The sequence below is a fragment of the Fundulus heteroclitus genome, chromosome 5, assembly GCF_011125445.2.
Source record: "Fundulus heteroclitus isolate FHET01 chromosome 5, MU-UCD_Fhet_4.1, whole genome shotgun sequence".
NCBI classification, from domain to species: Eukaryota; Metazoa; Chordata; class Actinopteri; order Cyprinodontiformes; family Fundulidae; genus Fundulus; species Fundulus heteroclitus.
The window spans coordinates 16,724,242-16,744,608 of record NC_046365.1 but is presented as its reverse complement, the minus strand read 5'-3'; the positions used below and the strand labels follow the sequence as shown (position 1 = coordinate 16,744,608).

The window sequence follows — 20,367 nt, the reverse complement described above, 5'->3', positions numbered from 1 at the left end:
TGTTCTCTTAAAGTCAGAAGCCATCATCATTTCTTTATTAACATTCTTGACTTGCGAAACAGTTGGATTTATTACTCGGAGCTCCCTTTAAACAATACCTGCTCCATCCTTTCGAAACATTATAATTATCTTGTTTGTGCATGGAGGACTTAGTATATTTCCTCTATTGCAGGTAAGAAATATTACACCTTGTTGCAAATGTCTTCTGGGAATTTTCTTTACTCTGACAGGCTCTTATTACCCTGACGCAATAATGATCTATCATTGCTGTGTTCCCTGAAGAAAAGTAAAGTCAGAGTTTTTAAACTATCTGTACAGCTTTATCATCTGCAGTAAATAAGATAGTTAAGATAGTTATTAAATTGTTTTATACTATTTTCTAAAAACAAAATAAGGGTTTTAAACTTTGGCAAAACTCTGGCTCGGTCGGTAGAGTAGTTGACTTTCAATTGGAAAGTTGAGAGTTCAATTCCAGCTTCTTCCTGCCACATGCCATTGTGCCTCTGAGAATGACAATTTACCCCAGTAGGCCTGCTGATTCATGTATAGATGTATGAATAAATGTGATCCAGTGTAAAGGGCCTTTAATGGCCTTTGTGACTAGAAAAGCACAAATTCAGTCAATATACCATTCATCTTCAAATGAGCTGTTTACTTTTTTTGCTTCTTACTATATCGTATTGATGTACCATAGCCATAAGGCTGCCATCTGTGTGTGCTCTCGGTGTTTAAAGCAACATTGGATTTAAACTTAGACCTTTGCCTCAGTTGATTTGAGAACCGTAAAAATGTGTTGTTTTTTAGTTGTTTCTCAGATATAATTCAACGGCTTATTAATAATAGAAAAATACACTGAATGTCTATGTTCAGGTTCAGTTCTGCGCCTATTTGAATTAAACCAAGCAGTTCCCAAGAATGAAAAAAGTTTCAGTCCCGCCCCCCCCCCCCCCCCCACACCATCCATCCAAACAAGACGGATCAAAAAAATGTACTTTTACTGTTTTCTCTCTTAATGCAGTAAAGCTGTTGCTCTGAGGATTACCCATAATCCCTTTTACATTTAAAAAAACAGTTAAATGCATTTTATAACAATAACGGTTTCTAACAACTTGCCTTTTTCAGCATTGCCACATTTTCTAAACTATATAATACTAACAACAATGTGAAACATTAATCTGACACATACCTGCAGGCAAAATAAAGGATTCGACAACAGCGTTCACTGACTGTGGACACAGCGTGTTCTTCTCACTGGAAATACAGCACGTGTTACTTTTAGCGATCCATTAGCCTTGTTAAAAGTAACATAGCGCCACTGTTGCTGGTGACTGCAGACAGGGTATCAGTGGAAGTTGGGCTACTGTTGGTCAGTGAAGAAGAAGAGGAGGAAGGGGAGGAAGACGTGTCTTTAGGCAGAGAAAGATGAGGAAGGGCAAGAGTCTAGGGACTTTGAATATTGGGACCATGACAGGAAAAGGTAGCCAGCTGCTTTATATGATGCAGAGGAGGAAGGTGAACATACTGTCCCCACCTTGTTCCTAGAGAAAGACCAAGGAGAAGCTTTGTCGATGGAGTGAAAGAGAACATGAAGGTAGTTGGTGTGAGAGAAGAAGATTCAGAGGGTAGGGTTAGATGAAGATGAAGAGTTTATAAATATTATTTGTCCACAGACATGCACAGCTATGTTACGTCAATCCAATGAAGAAGTTGCTGTGAGGATTATTCAGCATGTCTTGCAACTCATCCTGCTGACTGCAGGTACAGACCAAACAGGAGATGGTGCTGTTGTTTCATGTAGCAGGATTTATCTGTGATGTTCCCACTGACCTTTTTAACTGTAACACCTGGCAAAAGTATTTAAACCCGGTAAAAAAAAAAAAAAAAAAAAAAAAAAAAAAAAACATGCCATCACGCTGTAGTCAGTTACTTTTATGTATTATGTTATGATTTTATTTGATCAAAACAGAGCATGATGGCACAGTGGAAGAAACTCTTAGATGTTTTTTTTAAATATTATACAAATGAAAATGACCAGCTTCCCTGTCCCTGCTGGAGACAGCATCATGCTACCATCACCAAGATTTACCACAGGAATGGTTTTGTTCACTGATGTTCTCTGAAAAGTACGGAAGAGGATTAGGGCCACTCAAAAAAAAAAAAAAGAAGTCTACTCAATTCTGACTTTTTTCTCAGAATTCTGACTTTTTTCTCAGAATTCTGAGATTAAAGTCAGAATTCTGACTTTTTTCTCAGAATTCTGAGATTAAAGTCAGAATTCTGACTTTAATCTCAGAATTCTGAGAAAAAAGTCAGAATTGAGTAGACTTCTTTTTTTTTTTTTTTTGAGTGGCCCTAATCCTCTTCCGTAGAAAAGCCGTTACAAAACAGCTGCATTTATTCTGGGATGGATTAAACAAGTGGACTCAATTTATTTATCTATTGTCTGTCTATGTACTGTCTTGCACCAACTTTATTTCGGGGATGATGTGCTAAATGCAAACATATGTCACACTTTACAGATTTTTTTTTTTTTTTTTGGTCATAAAGGAAACAGGTACCACACCTCTACCATTTAACTTTCAGAGTTTATTAAACTTTTAAAGTTACCTTGACTGTCCACTGCTGGACTGACCTCTTGGGCAACATGACTACAGTGGGATGACAGTGCTCCAGCTAAGTTATGCATGAAGTGACAGTGGAGAGGAAAACTCTCCATTTAACGGGAAGGAAAACCTCCAACAGAACCAGAACCAGTGTGAACGGTCATCTGCCTCCACAGACCGGGGGTTTAGAGAAGACAAAGCAAAAAAAACAGAAGGCACAGAAACACACATTGATCCAGGAATCCTTTCTTTGTCATTTAACCCTGACTCAATTACTTTCTTCATTTTTTTTTTCTTTATGCGTCCAGTTCAGTTCTGGAGTGATCCAAAATGAGAAACCGCAAAGATATACAACAAACTAAAGCAAGAGCCTTCCACATAAACTGCAGGAAGGAAACTCTGTTAGAGCTAGAAGCTGAGTATCTTTCCAGCAGGAAGTTGCAAAATGAGAAACCAATATTTCCAAAGGGACCTTAAAATGACTTTCCATTGTTCTCTTTCCCTAATTTTTTTTTTTCAAATCAACAACTGGGTTTTATAACTCATAATTCTTGGTCATGATGCTTTTTCTTTAAACCTCCGAGAATACAAGAAAGCATTTGATAAATGTAAACTTTTAATCAGCTTAGGTAAAGTTTTGAACATCAGTCAGCTACATGATGTTGGTTGAAGTTTTGATCTCGATAATGCCATGCCATATTTTCTTTTATTGTGTCATATCTGAATCATCACATGGTGTGCAGTAATAACTTGCAACAGTCTGAGTCATTGCGATTCCAAAAAAGGAGTTAGTAGGTTATCTACATCAATAAGTATTGTTCTGCTTAATTGAAAATACATTCATATACCACCTTTAGCATTTAGTATATTAGTAATATATTAGTATATTATATTTAGTATATTATTTTCTAAGTAAGAAAGCATTTATTGTGGCACTTATTAGGAGCTGCTACTAAAACATGATTGGTGAAGTACATTGTTACAGGACACTGTCAAAATCTACATTTGGAAAAGTATATCAAGCAGTGAATTTGTCATGTTAGAATGTGTCATGTTAGAATACCCTGTTTTATTCCATTTTGTGTCATACTGTAAATGTCTGCCACCAGTCCTTTAAGATGCTTGGGGTCAACCAATGACAAGCACCCTGCACAGGTGAATTGTCCATCACAGATCTAACCATGCAGCCTTACATTTTTATCAACCCCATCACAAAGATAAAAATGGTCCCCTGTTTGAAATTAGAGGGACTTTCTGAGTGATGTAGTAAATGACAATCAAACACAATAAAGAGCTTACAATGAGAGTTTACAATTACCATTTTAAGGTTTTACTCACTTTTTTATGTGCTTTTTTATATTTCGTTAAAGACAGGTTCTTGGTATAGACTTAGCATAAAAAGGTGTTTTGTAAAGTTGAGAAAAACATTAAAGGGGACATATCAGGCTTTTTAATGCATCCCTTTTCAAGTTTAAATCATTCAGTCATGGTCTCTATAAAGTCTAACTTTAATGCTTTAGTCTGAATTCTTCGTTATTGCCCCACAGCTCCACCTTTTAACTTTGTTCTGACGTGTGTCTGAGAGCAACTTGTTTTGGTGCTGTCTCTTTAAACACAAAAAAAGGGACTCCCTCCAGGTCACAGACCAGTTTACCAACTTTGCAAATCCGCCATTGTTTTTAGCCACAAATTTTTAGTACAACTCAAGGACGCTGAAGCTACAAGTGGTCAAGTCAAACAGTTTGGTTGTTGGGTTTATTAACCCACACAATTCATTACACCTTCCCCAACATACTACAAAAACAGCTGAACAGGGTGGAGTGGACTATCACCTTGTTTAGCACCTCTGCAGCAAACACTGTGACGTAATTGTTTTAGAGACTCAAACATACACACCGATACATATTTCATGGCTAAAAAAGGGAATTTTGCATGATATATCCCCTTTAAAGGTATTCACCCAACATAAAATAAATGAAAAGGAGCAAATAAAATGAAACAATACTTCTCAGTAGTTTAGACTGAATTTTAAAAGAAATAGGTATTTTGAAACGAACACCCAGGTATCTAACCAATAGGTCAACACTCTTACAATTTTTAGCTGGAAGGTTGAACAACTCATCCCTGTTACAAATGGAAAAACATAATAAAAAAAAAGAAAAAAAAAGAAAAAGAAAAACATGATACAGGAGGACAAGCACTACTTTGCTTGTGTGTGCGCGAGTTTTGATAAAACAAGAATAATGTGAATATGCACAAACCGATCAGTATCTGCTACATCTCCCGATGCTCAAGTAGGACCTCATCTGCTTCCAGTGTTGATTATGGTTTTAACTCATAGATGCACCACAAATCCATGTTAAGCAGGCAAACAAGGTGTGAGCATACCTGCAGAGGTGCACAGTCTGTCCTTTTATCCTCATGCAGGAAAAAGCTGTGCTTTCATTATGGGCTAATAACTGCCCTGGCTAGTGGCTTTATTGAGTAATAAATTTGTTTGCACTCGTTTCATTCAGTCTAATTATATTAAATGAAGAAGGACAATAATCCCTCTCAGTGCATTTCTGTTAGATGTGTGGTCCTAATGCACCGTTTAGGAGCATGCTGTGAATATCACGGCTTCTACATGCTGTTTGTTTGAGGATTTTTCAGTGTTGTATTTTTTTTTTGCAAAATCCTAGCATTAAAATTTATCACGTGATAATTAAAAACCCAGAGTTATTTCTGAATGGTTTTATTTATTTAAAAGTTTCCTTTGCAGAGTTCTTCAAATATTCCAGGGACTTGTGCAAGTTTTGTATTTGTCCTTGAGTGTTTTAATAATAAAAAATATGCACAGCAAGCATGAAAAAGTCATCTTACCCACTTTACATTCACAGAACCAACAAACACATTTGAGACCATATGCTTTTCACCAGTACTTTATTAGGGAAACAGTAGAGAGAGAAAAGAGATTTAATTTTACATGCTGACAGCTGTCAACAGTTGCTGATCTTCTTTTAAAAGCTTTTAACATCTTCCTGCTTTCTTCTCAACTTCTATGTAGCTGCTGCCACTGTAGTTGTAGCGGCTGTGGTAGTGGTGGCGGCTGTGGTAGTGGTATTCGCAGCAGTCTTCAACAGAATCTCGAGAAGCTTCTGAAGGAAAGTTTCATTCATCCAAGGACGGCAATCTTTGCCGTGGGAATGACCGCGACCCTGGAAAACAAATCAGAATCAGGTTTATTTAGGCTCAGAAAACAGGTAACAGTTTTCTTATCCACTCCAGTAAAACTATAACAAGATTACCCTGTGAGAGCGCTGGCCTAAAGGTGAGCGCTCCACTCGGTTAGATGCAGAGTCGTCCTCCTAAACAAATAATTGTAGATTTAAGTCTTGTATGTGGCTGTTAGATGGATAGAGAAATGTTGGTTCAGCCCTTATAAATATTGCACTTACTGAATAAGCCAGAGTGAGACACAGGAGGCATCCCAACACAAATACTACCTTCAGCATTTTTTCAGTGATCACCTGAGAAAAAAAAACCAATAATTTTTGGATTACAATGAGTAAAACTAACCCAACATCACAAAGAAAACAGAATAAATAATAAAAAAGAAAAGTCGCAATTACAAGTTTCTCTTCACGATCTGTCCCTGAGCAAGGCAAGTCGGTTCTAATGGTGTGCTGGCCTATCAAGCGTTTTATACACTGACAGATGGGTGGATTTAAGCTCCCAAGAATGTTACACAGTTAGGTAACTGCAATGATTAGCAAACTGTCTGCCCAACCTTTCAAGTGTGTAGGTGGACATGTAAGGAAATAAGCAATAATTAAACAGGAACACATTGGTACATCAAAAAAGGTTTGGCCACTACTGATCAAATAAATAAATCTGTGACTAGTCTAGGGTGTAAAGAAAATGTATTAATCTTCTAAAAGAGTTAAGACAAACAAAAAATACCAATAATATTGTGTACCTTACTTTATTTTTAACCTAATAAAACATTTAAAACAATAAAAATGCTTTGTTGAGATGGAGCTATGTAACTCCATAAATGAGTGCTGCTTTTTTTAACCTCAGTGGTCAAAATATTTCTTTGGAGCATTTAAAACGTCACAGTTTTTAATAAAAAGTACAAAAGAAAAAGTTTGAATATTATCAAAAATCTGCTAAAAAAAGTCCCATATCTACCTTTTAGCCAAAAGTTCACTATTCACTACACATTTGTGAAATTACATTTGACAGAATATCTTAAAAGTAGCTTTCATCCTGATGGCAAGATGAATATCATACTTCTTTCATCTATAATATGTTCTTCATGTCCAGGTTTGTCATCTCTTCCTACATTTTAATCACCCGTAAACATAATTTTTACATTCTATTATTCTCAAAAAAAATTCAGGTTGAAATTAGGGCTGTCAGTTTTAACGCGTTATTGTTTCTGAAAGTGAAACAAACACTTTTTTTGCATTTGACAAACTAAAGCTGAATCACATTGCCAAATGAAGTACCCTGGAGTTACAGTGTCAGCACACGAAGCTGTGCTAAACAGTTTTCTTCCAAGGGTAATAAGCTCCTGCCCCAGTTGCAAGCAAAGAGGAAGACTCTGGAATGACCTGGAAATTTAAAACCTTTTCCTGGCTTTACACTGTATGAATACGGATCTAAACAGCATGCAAAAATATATGATAAAATTATTGTTGTTGGTGTGAAAGCTCAGGATTAGATGTGTGACAAAGTGAAAAAAATGAATAAAACTTGTGATTTTATGAAAATGTAAAATTAGTATTACTATATATGTAAATGCGTATGTCTATTTTGTTTAGGCATGAAATATTTCTTTATTTACATATTTGTTTACACATTTTATGGCACCAGGATGTTTTCATTCCAATTCTGAAAAGTGCTTGAAAATAAAATAAAAAATTATATTTTTTGTACAAGCATGTTTTTTACTGGTGTCATTTATTGCAAAATTGCATATTAAAATGCCCAAAAAAGCTCTTTACACTTTCAGAAATATAAAGATAAAATATGTGATTAATTGCGATTAGTTGCCCTGCGACAGACTGGCGACCTGTCCAGGGTGTACCCCGCCTCTCGCCCAGTGAACACTGGAGATAGGCACCAGCAACCCCCGTGACCCCATGAGGGAATAAGCGGTTTAGAAAATGGATGGATGGATGGATAATTGCGATTAATCTCGAGTTAACTATTGAAATTATGCGATGAATCACGATTAAAAATTTTAATCGTTGGACAGCACTAGTTGAAATATTTAACTATCGCAGCCTTTTGTTATTTTTCAAGTTGTTTTGTTTTTCCCCTTGTCATGATTTAGCTTTTTGTTTGTTTTGCTTTGAACTTTTCTGGACGGTTCTTAATCAGCCTTCACCTCTAAGCCATTATCCAATCAGCTCAGTCTCCCTCCAGCCACCACTCTGCTCTAGATCAGCTCCACCTGTTGCTGCTAATTACTGTCAACTCGGCTCACCTGTTCACCTGTCCACATATACCTGCCTCAGTCATCCACGGACTGCCAGAACTCTTTTCATGTCATGTGCTTTGACTCTACCAGTTCCTTTGTGCTCAGCCAGCTGGACTCTTTTGTTCACTTCACTGAAGAAAGTCGCCTGTGTCTACATGCTGCAGTTCTGCCTGTTTCCCCCCGTGAGTTCCAGCCGCTCGCTCTGCCCGTTCTGGTGATTCCCCGGTCCACCTTGCTTGTTCTGGTCTGTCGCTACCTGCATCTTCTGGTTCCCTTCTCATCCCTGCCTGCCTACACCATCAGCCCTTCAATCATCTGGTCAAGTCTGGTCCTGCTTGTCTGCTTCATCATCCACTACTCATCATTTCAATAAACTTTTTAAAAACATAACTCTGCGTCCAGCTGAATATCGGGTTCACTACCATTAATCATGGCACCCCCCAGTTCTTTGCAGTCAATTGAAGGTGTTACTTAAGCGTGTTACACTTGATTAAAAATTAATGGAACAAAAAAACACATCTTTAAAAGAACAGACCACCATGGTTTCTATCTAAAAGGAGGTGGCAGCACATCAAAATCAAGTATGAGTATACAGTTTAATCAGGTAAGGTTCAGTTATTAGTTATTCTTATGTTTAACCTTAATGAACTGCAGCATTAATTGGCTATAATCAACATTTTCAATTAATAATGGCATGGTGGGAGTTATTGAAATAACTGATATGTTCATTCTTTTGCCAAAATTTGGCTTTACCCATCATGATGTATGGATGGAAACTAAAATATACGAATGGAAAATTTGAGCCGGCAGTCTCAATTTCATACCGAATAAGGTATTGCTTTCATTCTGTGTAGTTCTTTTATTAGTCGTGTGGGTCTCTGACTATAAAACACCTTTAAACTCATCTATAACTGAGTGCAACAGTAACAATCCTGACAGTGCGACATACAGCTGGCTCAATTATTAAAAAGCTGCTGTTGGTATGAAAATGAAATGCAGCACAAAGAAATTGTTCAGAACTGAGAGCGTCCCCTTGTGTTAGAAAAGCAATGTGTGGCTGAGAATATTGAGATAAATCATTGACAGCGGCAAAAAATGGCAATGCTTGAAAATATATTAATCCAGAAATGATAAGACATTTAATTGTGGTCAGATCAGCCTCTCCCGACGGAGATCTCTGTGGTGTATTTGTGCCGCAGCATACAGGCTCCTCCAGAAAAGGACACACCTTTTCTGACACGCCCTTGTGCAGATCTCAACTAAAAAGTAGGAAATACTAAGAGTTAACCCTAACAACTCTGCTCGGTAGCAGGGTTGTTTCATGCAGTAATTTCATAATTTGACTCAGGGTAAGCTAAATATTTTGAAAATGGAATAAGTATTTTCACCCCCAAAATAAGATGATTAGATATCCTGCACTTGAAATAAGAGGACAGACATAATTTGTTCATATTTTAAGTGCAAAAAATGTTATTCCGTTGACAAATAGTCTTATTTACCAGCTCAAATCCAGGAACAATGCACTCCTTTCAAGAAAATTTTACTTTCTTTTAGTTCCCTTTTTGCAGTGTGGAGTGATATTACACACATGGGAAGAATATTTAATGCAGTGTGCCTTATGGTTCGAAAAATACGGTAATCAACATTACACATCTCCCACTTTATTTTGAAGTATATTCAAACAGATTTATTCTACTTTTTTATTTATCGAGTTTCGTTGTTTGTTTTGTTTGTTTATTCGGTTACATTATTCATGTGTTTTGCCCTTTAAAGAAAATATTTCCTAAACATTGATACCACCATGTAAAAGAAAAATGTGCTTATCTATTCATTTATTCCATTACAAGTATAATGTGACATATGTTTCTTGTCATCTGTAATTAGATTCATCTTTGTGATGATCCAGATGATCATATAATTTTATATATATGGGTAATGTCTTGCAGATGGAGTACAAAATATAATAAAAGACAATATGACCATAGAGTTTTAGTGAAGAACACAATGCAGTAAAGAGTTTGCATTAAAAAGCTTTATTTTGTAAAGTGACAGAGGGTCAGGATAACATGTCTCCAATTGGTGAGTCAAAGCATTCTGGTTAAAACAGCAGGCTGGGAATCTGAAATGAGATGATATTAATACACACTCTATGAAACTTAACATTATCTAAAGCAAATTAAATCAGATGTCAGAAATCTGTCTAAATCAAAATATCAATGATCAGTAATTATGTCAAAATCTTCTTTAACATATTTTCACTCACTTGATCACAAACCAGCGAGCAGTTGTTGAATAAGGGCAAGGATCTGGGCCAGTGACGGTGCAGCCGTTGCTCCTGCTGCTGTGGTCGTAGTCGTGGTGGTTGACTTTAAGGACATTTTAAAAAGATTATCATCAAACACAGCAGAGCACCTTCTCACTATTGATGCAGGAACTGATGCTCAGGTGGGATTTAAAGGTTTGGCAGAGGGGACACTCACCTCAGCTGAGTTAGAATTAGAGTTAGAATCAGAGCGGGCAAAGCGCTGGTGCTCCATCTGTGCAAGGTTTCACATTACCTGAGTTATACTTTTTCACACAGAAATAGTAATGCTTTCTACATTTTATCTAACTGTATTAATTTAAACCTGATTTACATCTTTAAAATTTTAATTTTATCAATTTAAACATGACAATGTTCTACTTACAGGTTCAGCCACAATGAGGCTCAGGAGGCATCCAAGAACAAGTGCTACCTTCAGCATGGTTACAGAGATTTTACCTGTGGGAGCAGAATATTAAAAATTACTTTCTGAACAACACAGTGGTCCAAGTTATTGGAATGGATCATTAAAGAAATCCACTACAGAAAATATCAAAGCTATAACTAAATAAGTCAAGTCCTCACACCTTCAGTAGGTTTTCTGAGAGACGAGTGAAGAGGCTGTAGTGATGCTCTGTGGATGTTGAAGTTCTCTTTTATACCCTTACAGACGCAGAAGTGTTGCTAAACTGTGATTACATTTTTCATCTACTTGTTCCAAGGTGTGGCTGAGATTTAGAGACTTTAAGTTATTAAACTGTGGATAAATGTCTGTAATATCTATAAGATTATCAACACTTATGTAACTAAATTATATTGAGAAAAATATGTTGAAAGAACACCTCATTACACCAGCTACAGCTTATTGTTGGTGCACCACAAGTGACACAGCAGCTCATTTTCAACATGGCTAAGTTATGTGATTAAATAGTTCACTCCCTGGATAGAGAGACCTTCCTCTGTGGTAGAATGTGTCTTAGTAAAATTTCTGATTTATATTAGAATTAACGGGGCCCTTTATATCATTATATTAGATCAACGTTTTTAATATATCTATGAAATACTTCTAAGATGGTTATAGCAAAAGGAATATTATTCGGTCAAAACCTTTTCTTTGCAATAGCTCTTTGTAGATCCTTTGATTACATTAGGAGGTTATTACACAATGTTAAATAACAAACAACCATGCCCTCTGGATGCATTCACCAATGCTTTGCATATGATTTCACATATCTTTTCAAAACCAGAGACTTTATTAAGATCATCAAAAACCCGGGGCTTTGCCCTGCCCAGTAGTGTCTGGATTTCATGTGAGAGTATTTTACTCTTTGAGCAGTTTCACATAAAAAAAATCAGGACATGTTTTACCAGTTCTTTGCTTGCAGGATGGGTTTTAGAAGGAATGGGATGGAAGAGGAAATAAACAATAAAAGGAGAACAACCTTGCACTTGTTATATTTTAAAGTTAGCAGTTACAATATTATACCTTATGCACCTTTCCTCCCTTGGGCACCTTTCTTTTTGTTTATTAAGCCGATGTGTGACAAGTAAATTTCTCCACTGTGAGATCAATAAAGCCCTATCTTATCTCTTATCTTATCTTATTAAGGATTTTGCAACTGATTCCAAAGAATAGTGAGAACTTAGTGCCTGATCAGCCTGGACAATTGAAGCCCTCTGATGAGAAGCAAGCAACGACTCATCAGGTCTTGGTTGTCAGAGCTGGAATTGTAGAATCAGTTAACTTGATAGTCTGCTGAGATATTTTTTTATATAATAAAAGGGTAAAACAGAAACAAAACACAAAAGGTTTATTCAACGCTCAATTGGATCATGATTCCTTACTGTGCCGGGCAACCAAGCAACTTGTGGCAGTAGCTCCCTCTCAGCCAAGAGATTTTCCTTTTCAAATCTATTTTTAGTTGTGCTGTGTGCTTCTGCTTTTCCACCTTGTTTGGACACATTAGGGAGCGTAGCATATTTTGGGCAACTTTGTGTAAAAGTCTCCTTCTCACAAATAAAGCCCATTGCATTGGCAAAGCTACTAGAGCCACAAATGTCATGATATCCTATAGATGATACGAGTGGCCCTGTGATTTGATGTTTAGGCAAGGCAAGTTTATTTATAAAGCACTTTTCAGTAACAAAACGATTCAAAGTGCTGGACATGAACAAAACTAACAGGAAAGAAAAACATTACAGAGGCAAACACATTGCATTGGAAAAGTAGCAGCAGCTCAGATACAGTATAAGACAATTTGGACTCAAATTTAACATTAACATTTAAAGGCAACTCTAAACAAATTGGTGTTTAACCTTGATGTAAAGGAACTCAGGGTTACAGCACTTTTACAGTCTTCTACAAGTTTGTTCCTGTCGAGCATAAGAGCTAAATGCTGCTTCTCCATGTTTGGTTCTGGTTCTGGGTATGCGGAGCAGATTTGAGCCAGAAGACCTGAGAGGTCTGGATGGTTGATACACTGATAACAAGTCTGTAATGTATTTAGGTGCTAAGCCATTCAGGGATTTATAGACTAACAAACGTATTTTAAAGTCTATTCTCTGAGATACAGGGAGCCAGTGTGAGGACTTTAGAACTTGAATGATGTGGTCTAGTTTCTTATTCTTTCTGGATCGACTTTTTTGGCAGACCTATGAAGACACTGTTGCAGTAATTGAGTAAAATAAAAATAAACAAATGGATGAGTTTTTCCAGATCCTGCAAAGACATTAGACCTTTAATCCTGGAAATGTTCTGGAGGTGATAGAAAGCCAACCTTGTAATGCTGTTTAGATAATTTTGGAGGTTCGGGTCAGAGTCCATCACTACACCCAGGTTTCGGGCTTGATCAGTGGTTACTAGCCAAACCAGCTGAAGCTGAACACTAACTTCTGATCTCTTCTCTGTTGGTCCAAAAATAATTACTTCAGTTTTGTTTTTATTCAATTGAATAAAATTTTGGCACATCCATGCATTGATTTCTTCTAGGCATTTACTCAGTGCTTGAACTGGTTCATAGTCACCTGGTGACATGGTGATGTAAAGCTGTGTGTCGTCTGCATAGTTATAGTAGTTGTAGTTGGAGACAGCTTTGGTTCTGAACTTGATGTGGATATTCAGAATGATCCTCTAATCATTTGGATTATCCCTGTAAAGAAGTTTGCAAAAATTGCTGCAGTCCCTGGTGGAGTGGAGTTCAGAAGCCACAGCAGGGTTTGTTAACCTGTCGATCGTGGCAAATAATGGATGAGATGATATGAGAATGGATGAGATTGGAGCGTATCAAATGGATGAGACTGTAGCGTGTCATCCGGTCTGCAGAGAAGGTGATTGGCTGCAATCTTCCATCTCTCCAGGACCTGTACGCCTCCAGGACTCTGAGGCGTGTTGGAAAGATTGTGGCTGATCCCTCGCACCCCAGTCACAGACTATTTCAGTCACTTCCCTCTGGCAGGAGGCTGCGGTCCATCAGGACCACAACCTCACGGCACAAGAACAGTTTTTTCCCATCTGCTACCAGCCTTATCAACAAGGCCAAGAGCTGCCCGTGAAACTGGACACTGCCTCTCTCCCCCATTCAGGACTTACAAGCTTCTGTGTTACATTAACACACAGTCTACTGTGTGTATAAAGCTTCTGTATATATATATATATATATATATATATATATATATATATATATATATATATATATATATATATATATATATATAATTTTATTTTGTTTTGTTTTGTCAGCACCATCAACACCAAGTCAAATTCCTTGTAAGTGCAAACCTACTTGGCATTAAACTTGATTCTGATTCTGATACGGCGCAAGTATTATTAATGCTTTTGTTGATGATCTCAAAATAACATTCTTTTGCATTTTCAGTTGTAAATTATGTCTGTAAAGTCTCTCTTTATAGATGTCATAGTGAACCTGGAGTCTAGTCTTTCTCCACCTGTGTTCAGCTTTTTAATACTCCCTTTTTTTCACTTCTAACTGCTGGAGCACTTCTCCACTAACCTATCTCTAATTCAAACATTTTTAATCCAGTTGTTTTGTTTTTTAACCTTTTTTTTGGATTGATCATAAATGACAGGATGACTGAGAATCTTCACCTGTCAGGGCATACATGTTTAATTTAGAGGCAGGATGTCTTGTACTTTATGCAAGTAAATTCATCGCTCTCTGGTTCTCTTTACTGATGGATGATTTCTGCTTATGCGTGGGTTTATGAGGAAGTACCCTGAAGACTGAGATGAATAAGAGAGTCCGGTCAGCTCTGGGTAGGAAGACCAAACTGATGGAGATGTCTGTGCCTGATGCTGCACTTCATAAGGCTTATAAAATAGTTTGTAGCTATTTTTTTCTATTCGTGATGCAACAAAATGATGGCTTCCCTACACCCTGAGCCAAAACCCTGAGAGATATTATTGATGTCCTTCAGAAACATCATAATGATTCATTTGAATTGTTTTTCTCTCTTTTTTGCTTGTGAATAAACCTGCTTATTCTGTTATGCTAGGATGTTTGTGTTGTCATTATATTCCTGATTTTTTTCGGTTATGAGCTACTTTTGAATATATCAGCAAGAAAAAAAAAAACATTGCACGTCATCCACCGTACTTTTGTAGTGTACAGATATATTCTTCAAAGCTTTTAATTTGCATTCATCTATCAGTTTTCCTTTTTTGTTTTTTGTATTTATTTATTTTGCCATAACATTATTTATGTGATTAAATGTTGCCATTTAAAAAAAATGAAATCAGTTTTTTAAAGATTGCTTTAAATGAGCAGGGTTCAAAAAGACTGTACTTATTCATTCATAGCAGTAAAGGTTCATTAAGTATTAAATGACACATGTTTGTTTTATCTGTGATTAGATTTATCTTTGTTAGATACAGATGATCATATATTTTATTTTGTATGAATAAACTGAAATAAGGTGAACTTATTACTATTCCTTACATATTCCCTTCTTTTAACAGTAAACCTTTTTTTACTGATGCTCTTACAAATGGTTGCAAATGGAGTACAAAATAAAATCAGACAACATAATTGTAATCTTTGTGAAAAGTACAATCAAGTGAAGAGTTTGCTTTGAAAAGTTTTATTTCATTTTTAAGTTGACAGAGGGTCAGGATAATATGTCTCCAATTGGTGAGTGAATGAAAGCATTCTGGTTAAAACAGCAGGCTGGGAATCTGAAATGAGATGAAATAAACAGTCATACATTGTCTTTAAAACTAAGTAACCTCATCTAAAGCATACTATATCACATATCAGAATATCAGTAATTATGTGAAAATTTGCTTTAAAATATTTTCACTCACTTGATCATAAACCAGCGAGCAGTTGTTGAATAAGGGCAAGGATCTGGGCCAGTGACGGTGCAGCCGTTGCTCCTGCTGCTGTGGTCGTAGTCGTGGTGGTTGACTTTAAGGACATTTTAAAAAGATTATCATCAAACACAGCAGAGCACCTTCTCACTATTGATGCAGGAACTGATGCTCAGGTGGGATTTAAAGGTTTGGCAGAGGGGACACTCACCTCAGCTGAGTTAGAATTAGAGTTAGAATCAGAGCGGGCAAAGCGCTGGTGCTCCATCTGTGCAAGGTTTCACATTACCTGAGTTATACTTTTCCACAGTAATAGTAATACTTTCTACGTTTTATCTAACTTTATCAATTTAGACCTTATTTACATCTTTAAAATGTTTAATCTTATCAATTTAAACATGACAACGCTCTACTTACAGGTTCAGCCACAATGAGGCTCAGGAGGCATCCAAGAACAAGTGCTACCTTCAGCATGGTTACAGAGATTTTACCTGTGGGAGCAGAATATTAAAAATTACTTTCTGAACAACACAGTGGTCCAAGTTATTGGAATGGATCATTAAAATATCAAAGCTATAACTAAATAAGTCAAGTCTTCACACCTTCAGTAGGTTTTCTGAGAGACGAGTGAAGAGGCTGTAGTGATGCTCTGTGGATGTTGAAGTTCTCTTTTATACCCTTACAGACGCAGAAGTGTTGCTAAACTGTGATTACATTTCTCATCTACTTGTTATAAGGTGTGGCTGAGATTTAGAGACTTTAAGTTATTAAACTGTGGATAAATGTCTGTAATACCTATAAGATTTCCAACCAATGTGACTAAATTATATTGAGAAAAACCTGATGAAAGAACACCTCATTACACCAGTTACAGCTTATTGTTGGTGCACCACAAGTGACACAGCAGCTCATTTTCAACATTGTTAAGTTATGCCATTGTGTAGTACACTCCCTGGATGGAGAGAGCTTCTTCTGTGCAAGCTGTCAAGGTTTTATGAGAATAAAGATTACACCATAGAGTGGCTTTTCAAGAAAATATTTTGTCAGACTCTTTTTTTATGTAGAAAACGTAATTTTACTGCTTTTATTTTGAAATTAAGATTCACTCTCCTGTGTTGAGGAAAAACAAAACATTATTGCTTTAATTCTGTTAATTTTAAGTGGTAGAATTTGTCTTAGTCAAAATTTCTGATTTATTTTAGAATTAACTGGGCCCTCTATATCATTATATTAGATCAACGTTTTAATATATCTATGTAATACTTCTAAGATGGTTATAGCAAAAAGAATATTATTCGGTCAAAACCTTTTCTTTGCAATAGCTCTTTGTAGATCCTTTGATTACATTAGGAGGTTATTACACAATGGTAAATAACAAACAACCATGCCCTCTGGATGCATTCACCAATGCTTTGCATATGATTTCACATATCTTTTCAAAACCAGAGACTTTATTAAGATCATCAAAAACCTGGAGCTTTGCCCTGCCCAGAAGTGTCTGGATTTCATGTGAGAGTATTTTACTCTTTGAGCAGTTTCACATCAAAAAAGTTCAGGACATGTTTTACCAGTTCTTTGCTTGCAGGATGGGTTTTAGAAGGAATGGGATGGAAGAGGAAATAAACAATAAAAGGAGAACAACCTTGCACTTGTTATATTTTAAAGTTAGCAGTTACAATATTATACCTTATGCACCTTTTCTCCCTTGGGCACCTTTCTTTTTGTTTATCAAGCCGATGTGTGACAAGTAAATTTCTCCACTGTGAGATCAATAAAGCCCTATTTTATCTCTTATCTTATCTTATAAGATGATACGAGTGGCCCTGTCATTTGATGTTTAGGCAAGGCAAGTTTATTTATAAAGCACTTTTCAGTAACAAAACAATTCAAAATGCTGTACATGAACAAAACAAACAGGAAAGAAAAACATCACAGAGGCAAACACATTGCACTGGAATAGTAGCAGCAGCTCAGATACAGTATAAGACAATTTGGATTAAAATGTTAATATCAACATTTAAAGGCAACCATAAACAAATATGTTATTAACCTTGATGTAAAGGAACTCAGGGTTACAGTACTTTTACAGTCTTCTACGAGTTTGTTCCTGATGAGTCGAGCTTAAGAACTAAATGCTGCTTCTCCATGTTTGGTTCTGGTTCTGGGTATGCAGAGTAGATTTGAGCCAGAAGACCTGAGTTGTCTGGATGGTTGATACACTGATAACAAGTCTGTGATGTATTTAGGTGCTAAGCCATTCAGGGATTTATAGACTAACAAACATATTTTAAAGTCTATTCTCTGAGATACAGGGAGCAGGTGTGAGGACTATAGAACTGGAATGATGTGGTCTAGTTTCTTATTCTTTCTGGATCGACTTTTTTGGCAGACCTATGAAGACACTGTTGCAGTAATTGAGTAAAATAAAAATAAACACATGGATGAGTTTTTCCAGATCCTGCAGAGACATTAGACCTTTAATCCTGGAAATGTTCTGGAGGTGATAGAAAGCCAACCTTGTAATGGTGTTTAGATAATTTTGGAGGGTCAGGTCTGAGTCCACCACTACTCCCAGATTTCGGGCTTGATCAGTGGTTACTAGCTGAAGAAGCTGAAGCTGAGCACTAACTTCTGATCTCTCCTCTATTGGTCCAAAAATTATTACTTTAGTTTTGTTTTTATTCAATTGAAGAAAATTTTGGCACATCCATGCATTGATTTCTTCTAAGCATTTACTCAGTACTTAAATGGGTTCATAGTCACCTGGTGACATGGTGATGTAGAGCTGTGTGTCGTATGCATAGTTATGGTAGCTGATGTTTTTTATGATCTGAAGGAGCTAGAGGGAGCATGTAGATATTGAATAGGAGGGGACCCAGGATGGACCCTTGGGGAACCCCACATGTGATTTTTGTCACCTCTGATGTAAAGTTACCTACTGACAAAAAAACAGTCCCTGTCCTTTAAGTAGGATTTAAACCTTTTGAGTGCTGTACCAGAAAGGCCGACCCAATTTTCCAGGCACTCTAACAGAATGGAGTGATCAACTATGTTGAATGCTGCACTCAGATCCAATAATACCAGCACGGTGGTTCTTCTACAGTCTGTTTTTATATGGATGTCATTGAACACCTTGGCAAGGGCGGTCTTTGTACTGTGGTGAGCACGGAAACCTGACTGGAAAACATTAAAGCGGCTTGTCGTTAAGAAAGTGTTCAATTGTTGAAACACAGCTTTTTCAATAATACTGATTAAAGGGAGGTTTGAGATGCGCCTGTAGTTCTGCAGAAATTGTTTGTCCAAATTGTTCTTTTTCAGCAGAGGTTTTATAATTGCTGTTTTTAGGGACTGAAAGAATACACCTGACAGAAGGGATGTGTTTATTATCTGAGTCAAATCAGAAGCTATAACAGGCAAAACTTTCTTAAAGAAAGCTTTGGGTAAAACATCAAGGGAGCAGGAGGTGGAACTTAGCTGGTGAATGATTTTGTTTAAGCTTTTGTAGTTTATTTTGCAGAATTTGGGCATTTTGCCAAGGTCGGTTCTAGTTGGAGACAACTTTGGTTCTGAACTTGATATTGATGTTCAGACTGATCCTCTAATCATTTGGATTTTCCCTGTAAAGAAGTTTACAAATTTGTTGCAGACCCTGGTGGTGTGGAGTTCAGACGCCACAGCCGCACCAGGGTTTGTTAACCTGTCGACCGTGGCAAATAGGGCGCAAGTATTATTAATGCTTTTGTTGATGATCTCCAAATAACATATCTTTGCATTTTTAGTTGTAAGTTATATCTGTAAAGTCTCTCTTTATAGATGTCATAGTGAAGCTGGAGTCTAGTCTTTCTCCAGCTACGTTCAGCTTTTTTAACACTCCCTTTTTTCACTTCTAACTGCTGAAGCACTTCTTCACTAACCTGCCACTAATCCAAACATTTTGAGTCCAATTGTTTTTTTTTTTAAATTATTTTTATTTTGGATTGATCATAAATGACTGGATGACTAAGAATCTTCACCAGTAAGGGCATAAATGTTTAATTTAGAGGCAGGATGTCTTGTATTTTATGCAAGTAAATTCCTCGCTCTCTGGTTCTCTTTACTGATGGATGATTTCTGCTTATGCGTGGGTTTATGAGGAAGTACCCTGAAGACTGAGACGAGTAAGAGAGTCCGGTCAGCTCTGGGTAGGAAGACCAGACTGATGGAGATGTCTGTGCCTGATGCTGCACTTCATAAGGCTTTTAAAATTGTTTGTAGCCATTTTTTCTATTCGTGATGCAATAAAATTATGGCTTCCCTACACCCTGAGCTAAAACTCTGAGAGATATTATTGATGTCCTTCAGAAACATCATAATGGTTAATTTGTAATGTTTCACTTTAATAGTGACATTAGTTGGATTTTTTTCTCTCTTTTTTGCTTGTGAATAAACCTGCTTATTCTGTTATGCTAGGATGTTTGTGTTGTCAATATGCTCCTGATTTTTTCGGTTATGAGCTACTTTTGAATATATCAGAAAGAAAGAATAAACATTGCACGTCATCCACCGTACTTTTGTAGTGTACAGATATATTCTTCAAAGCTTCTAATTTGCATTCACCTTTCAGTTTTCCTTTTTTATTTTTTGTATTTATTTATTTTACCGTAACATTATTTATGTGATTTAATGT

The 20,367-nt window shown here is 36.6% G+C and overlaps 2 long non-coding RNA genes across 2 annotated transcripts; both read right to left on the bottom strand.

Annotated features, from left to right (window-relative positions):
- Positions 1-10,122: 10,122 nt before the first annotated feature.
- On the bottom strand, positions 10,123-11,138 carry LOC118563148. Its single transcript, XR_004931047.1, has 5 exons — positions 10,963-11,138; positions 10,761-10,834; positions 10,554-10,610; positions 10,337-10,439; positions 10,123-10,192 (listed from the first exon to the last, which is right to left on the bottom strand). It is a non-coding gene; the product is annotated as an uncharacterized LOC118563148 (long non-coding RNA).
- Positions 11,139-15,475: 4,337 nt separating this feature from the next.
- Positions 15,476-16,394, bottom strand: LOC118563147. The gene is made up of 5 exons (XR_004931046.1): positions 16,304-16,394; positions 16,119-16,192; positions 15,913-15,969; positions 15,696-15,798; positions 15,476-15,566 (listed from the first exon to the last, which is right to left on the bottom strand). It is a non-coding gene; the product is annotated as an uncharacterized LOC118563147 (long non-coding RNA).
- Positions 16,395-20,367: the final 3,973 nt, after the last annotated feature.